Source organism: Arachis ipaensis, chromosome B6, assembly GCF_059453495.1.
Source record: "Arachis ipaensis isolate K30076 ecotype BB chromosome B6, ASM5945349v1, whole genome shotgun sequence".
NCBI classification, from domain to species: Eukaryota; Viridiplantae; Streptophyta; class Magnoliopsida; order Fabales; family Fabaceae; genus Arachis; species Arachis ipaensis.
The window spans coordinates 126,507,808-126,513,677 of NC_142441.1; the positions used below are offsets into that span (position 1 = coordinate 126,507,808).

At 34.1% G+C, this 5,870-nt stretch overlaps 1 pseudogene; it reads right to left on the bottom strand.

The window, feature by feature from the left end:
* Nucleotides 1-2,829: 2,829 nt before the first annotated feature.
* LOC107647362 (uncharacterized) lies at nt 2,830-5,596 on the bottom strand (annotated as a pseudogene).
* Between the last annotated feature and the right edge of the window lie 274 nt (nt 5,597-5,870).

Sequence of the window (5,870 nt, forward strand, 5' to 3'; positions counted from 1 at the left end):
AATTCAGAAGATCTCATAGTTGAAAAGGTAACAGCTTCGATGGATACTTTTGGCAGAAAGTCAGAGTTTCTCAAGCCAAAGATGGTGGGCCAACAACTCCCTTAGTCACCTTCTAATGATCAATAAGTAAATAGTATTTTGGCATGTCCAAAATCAAGTAATCAATTGACTTTGCATATACAGGTGACAAATGTTTTTTCTTCTAAAGCTCACCTCGATGCTTGCAATAGCGAAATCCCTAGAGAGTAAATTAAGGTCAATTAGATACAATAGCAAGAAGCTCATATGTCAGCATATGGAAGACATCTTTCGGTGTAATAAAAGCAAGTATTAAATGAAAGATACAACGCAGAGAAAACATAATCCTAGTAAAGATTCACTATTAATGCTGACATAACTAATAAATCAAGTTTACCCAGTTGTGTGTATTCTCCATTCTAGCCCCCTACTTGATTCGTTTAACTCATGAAAACTCCTAGTTTGCAATGAGTTAAGTCTAACTTTTAAAATAATTTACCCTTGCCATTTGGTTCCTTTAATATAACAAAGCAAGCCCGCCATTAGTAATGCGACGACAGACTTCCAAATTAAATTACTGAAAAGACTTGCTAGAAATGACAACAGATAATGATCTTGAATTTTTCAAATATGATTGCAGGATATTCACATCATGATCTCTGCAATTACATTGCTATAAAGGAAGCTAACAAAATGGGATCCAATCTGGCGGTGGTGTTACTTCTTCTTCCCATTCTAATGCATTTCGATTGAATTGCTTCAGTGACTGATTGAGCAGCATGCAACAAAATGCAAGTAGGCTAGCTTTGTAAGGTATTAAATTAAAATTAAAATTAAAATCACAATGATTAAATGTATTGTAAAATCTTGAGATTATGGGTTACATTATGCCGATGGACTTAGTTAAGAATTTCTAACTACAGGCAAACTTGGTAGCTTTTCACCACAATAGATGTCACTCCATAATTCCAAAGATGCTGCATGAGGTACTACACAACAACATAAATTGTCCAAAGAAAGGAAGATATTGTTTTATGTTAGCTCCTATATAGATTTTGATTCGACAGCTTGTGTAGAAGATTTTGCATCTGTTCATAGATGCTTGTATGCATATCATGAAATTACGATGGTTACTAATATAAAAATATATGTCAAACAGTCCACCATAACTTTATTGATATGATTAATGTGGCTTAAATTATAATACATACCACTCGTTATTATAATGACGATGCTGCATTGTGTAACTTGTTATTCCTAGAAGGAAAATGGACTTTTATACTTGTATAATTCAGGAACCATAGTGGAGTTTCTACGAATTTAATTTAAATTTATGCACTTGAAATTGAGTTAATTGTGTTATTCTCCTACAAGTAATTTATACATTTATCTATAACAAACTTAATTTTGCCTGTGAGCCAGCTTACTTTTAATTTCAAGTTGAAATTATACATATGCATGCCTCTGCTTAGTCTCATGATGGTATTCCAAATATTTTATTTCTTTACAATAAAAATGCATTCAACATATTAGACTATTGCTGGGAAACCAAAAAACAGTTTTAGATCCATTCATTTTTTTGCTTTTCCTGATACCCGTTTTTACCAAATTGTCAAGATATCTTAAAGTTATTTAACTTGGCAAATACTCCTTAGTTTAAAACCTGATATTAACTCACTTCTTATGGTAACCTAACTTGAGATGGAACTTGTGATCCACAATGGAAGGGATTCCATCATCCATTTTTAGTAACTGGAACATCTTGGGAAAAACCATATGGAGCAATTCCTAGCTTAATCTAAATGTTATATGTTCTTGTGGGGTTATCATTTGGAACTCTGCTCATTCAAAACAGCGATTTTTCCCCTTAATTGCCACAACCCTTGGTCAAAGTATGAGCTATGCTCCCATTAAAGAATTTACTGAGTATAAATGATATTGTTGGAATACTCAAACAATGTATAAAGACGGAATAATTTGGTTTTCTTTTGTCAATAATATCTCACTCCTTTTATGTAAGTAAATACAATCGGAGTAAGAAATGAAATAAGTGATTAAGACTATTCCTAGTTATCCTTATAATAGAGTTTCGATATCTAAATTGAGTTTCCATATATACAATCAATTGAAAAATATTTGTTGCATGACCTGACAAATTTATAATGGTTTAATTAGTATACTTTTCAAGGAAGGATTGGAGAATGATGTGAATGTGCGATTAGGGGAAAGAGTTTTGTGGCGAATGGCTTAATAAATAAGATAACTTGCAAGGCTTAAAAGCTCGGGCAACATTACCAGATGTAGCAAGGTGAAGATCATGCACCTAAGAACCTAATTAACAAAGCAGCTAAATTGAGGAGACATGACACATCACAAAAAGAGGACCATTGCAACAACACACAATATGTCAACTATAACCAGATTGAAAGGCTAAGAAAACATTAAGCTATAAGGACCAACATTACTCTGTTGGTCCTTATAGTTTCGTGAAATTTTCAATAAGGTCCCTATACTTTTTTTTCTTTTTAATTGGGTCCCTGCACCAAATTTTTTTCTTCAGTTAAGTCCCTCTTAGTAGTAATTGGCTTAATTTTATAGGGACCCAACTAAAAGAAAAATAATTCGTACAGGGACCTAAATAAAAGGAAAAAAAAAGTGTAGGGACCCAATTAAAAAAAAAAAATTGGTGCAAGGACTCAATTAAAAGAAAAAAAAGTATAAGGACCTAATTAAAAATTTTGTGAAACTATAGGGACCAACAGAGTAATTAAACCTTAAACAAATCAGCACTGTAACTTCCATACAAATTTTTCAATGAATCTTTTTTCTTCCACAGTTCCTCTTAAATGTTTTGTTAACTGATGCCTGAACATCTAGAGACAGGGCTGCTTCTGCCGTGGAGTCATCAGCTGCATTAGGAGAGGTTCTCTTGGCTGGAGTTTGATAGGAGCTATCACCATTGATCTCAACAGCGAAATCCTAAGTTTCACACAAACTCCACAATTAGAAACTATCTACTCAACAGCCTCTTCATTATATATAGTTATCTCTGTTTACCGTAGCTAACAATATTATGTGACACGCATAAACTCTTTACCTTGGACAAAGAAACTGCAGCATGTCCATTGCTATCTTCATCTATTTTAGCTATAAGGATATTAGCTAGCATCTGCGAATACTGCAGGAAGCAAGATGAATTTAAGAAATAATGTTAGGTTCAACAATACATTGAACAGCAAAGCAGAGTTTTAGCTCTTCGCATAATATCCTGCACTTACAGAAGCATCACAAGAAGAGTTGGCCACACCATAACTGGACATGAGGGACTCGTCGTCCGAAAGTTTTGTGATGCTGTACACCCCCTCCACGGCATTGATATTCTTGTATGTGATGTTAAGCTTGAATAAGAACCTTTTGTTAATCATATTCTCTAGGTATTTAGGGTATGACTCTCCTTTCTCCTATTTCTTTACTTGGAGATTAGAATTTTTTACTCAGCCGCATAAACATATTTGACATAACAAAAAATATTTTAGCTCGAATCAATTTGACTTACAGATAATTCCTTAACTTTCTCAGCAGCCTTTCCTACCATTTTCTTTGCTTTTTTGTTCCACACAAGGAGGTTGAGACAACAACTTCCATCAATCATAATTACTTGGAGCCTATACCTGCATCAATATCTCAACAACACATTACCCTAACCCTAAAAGATAACTACATGCAACTACACTATATTTGCAAATTTAATATGTAAAGCATGCATAAGAAAAGATGGAAAATTTGCTGATCTAACAACTAACCTTGGCATAACCTTGAAGCTTACACGCCTACAATTATCACATCTATCTTTGTTCTGCACAACCTTCTTGGGACATGTCTTTTACGACGTATAGGACCAATCATATTTACCAACCTCTAGAGAAACAATGGTCCCAACAATCCAGCACGAGGTTTCCTAACAAAAATTGTCTAAGTCAATAACGAAATACTTACGGCCTAAGTTATTAGGTTGCAATCTCACATCAGTCATATTAAGAACCTTTTCTATAGTGCACACAGGTATAATGCCAACGTTGATCTCATCTGTGATTGAGTATTGAGGTTGCGTTTCCAGTTGACTTATTCGTTGTGAACATGGAACAAAATCCGTTGCCAATCTGTGCATATGGCAAAAAAGTTAACATGTATTACTATCACAATCAAAATCTGGTATCTAAATACAGAATAGACTAAGTATTTTTGCACTAATGACACACCTTTTCTTGAAGTCAATAACCTTAAGAAGGTTTGGATTGAAGTAACATCTGGATACATAGTAGGTGCTTTGAATATTGACAGAACTCAAGTATATGTTGGACTTAAAGAGCTAAACCACCATTATGAAAGACTCCCCATCATCTTGTTGGAGGTGTTAAAGAACTTCATAAACCAATTCCCTAAACAATGTACATTTAATTTTGCGCTTTCTGCAATGAAAAACATAACACCATACCTTAACTAATTTGTCCACTGTTAATTACTAATCATATAAAATAATACATCAAACTTATATATTGTTTGCCCCTATAATATAATAAGCACAATGTGTTAAACTAATCTAACAACTTCTGCTGAGTCACGATCTATTTAACATATCCAACAATTTAGAGACATTATCTCAAAACAAAAATTACTTTCCCTGTATTCTGTTTCTATTTTGTAACAACAGAACTGTAATGACCTGAGGCTTGTCTACCTAAATTTGATGGTTCCAATAAAGATTGCATTTTTTCTTTTTCTTTAGTGTGTGACCACAATTAATACCGAAGATAAGCCTGAGTTAAATGATTGAAGACTCATTCTAAATTCACAGCCGACACACATTCAAAACAATAAACATTACTCTAGATCTTTCAATTGAAGTGTAATACGCTTGGTTTCATCACCAGTGCGTGTAATCAGCCTCCTGACCTTGTCCTTTCCAACAACCTCTCTTATGTAATCTACATTTTACAATATATAGATTTAAATCTAAAGGTGTAAAAACTTTCACGATCATAGGAAGACACAAAAAGCTATTTCAATTAAACTTACCAAATAATAGATTTTCGTCGGTTGAACCACTTTCCTCAAGTTCATGAAACGAACGAAACTTGAATGGGTTAAAAGAGAAAGTCTCAATAGGTAGGACTGCCCCTGTAGTCTTTGTATAAAAGTTAAGCTTGTACTTATGAGGAGTTATCCTAACCTTTCCATTGTTAAGCTTGACAATAAAATTTTGCATACTATAAACAGCATGCTCTTTTATCCTGTTCCTGAACAATTTCAACCCAGGCTTGAAAACAGTTACATGAATTCTATCACCCTGCAAGTTGGATAAAAACAACATGAACATAACTTATTAGTACGCACTTAAGAAGAAGCTGAAAGGTATAAGTATCAATCATGCAAATACCTTCTCATCCTGAAAAATCAACTCCAAGCTAAGCACCTCATTCTTGTTCCACTGACTGGGAAACACATACAATCGAGCAACCTCCACAACCAAGGACCAAGCAAGCTTGGTTGGATTGATATCCCTAACAAAATCCTTCATCGCAGCCAACTTTTGCAGCAGAAAAGAATATCTTAAGCTATAGTAGGTCCAAATAACAATACACATATATCTTTTGTATAAGCTCTAGGGATCTCATATTTATACACAACTATTCCTTTCACGATCACTATGGTGAGTGGAAAAATTCGTAATTTTTGAACACCTGAGGGAGTATGCCTAAGTGGGAGGTACCAAGTCGAGTGCTTTATTAACCGTAAGTTACTCATCATGCACTGCAGAACATTCTGTCTCTACAAATATTTTAAATTTTTGC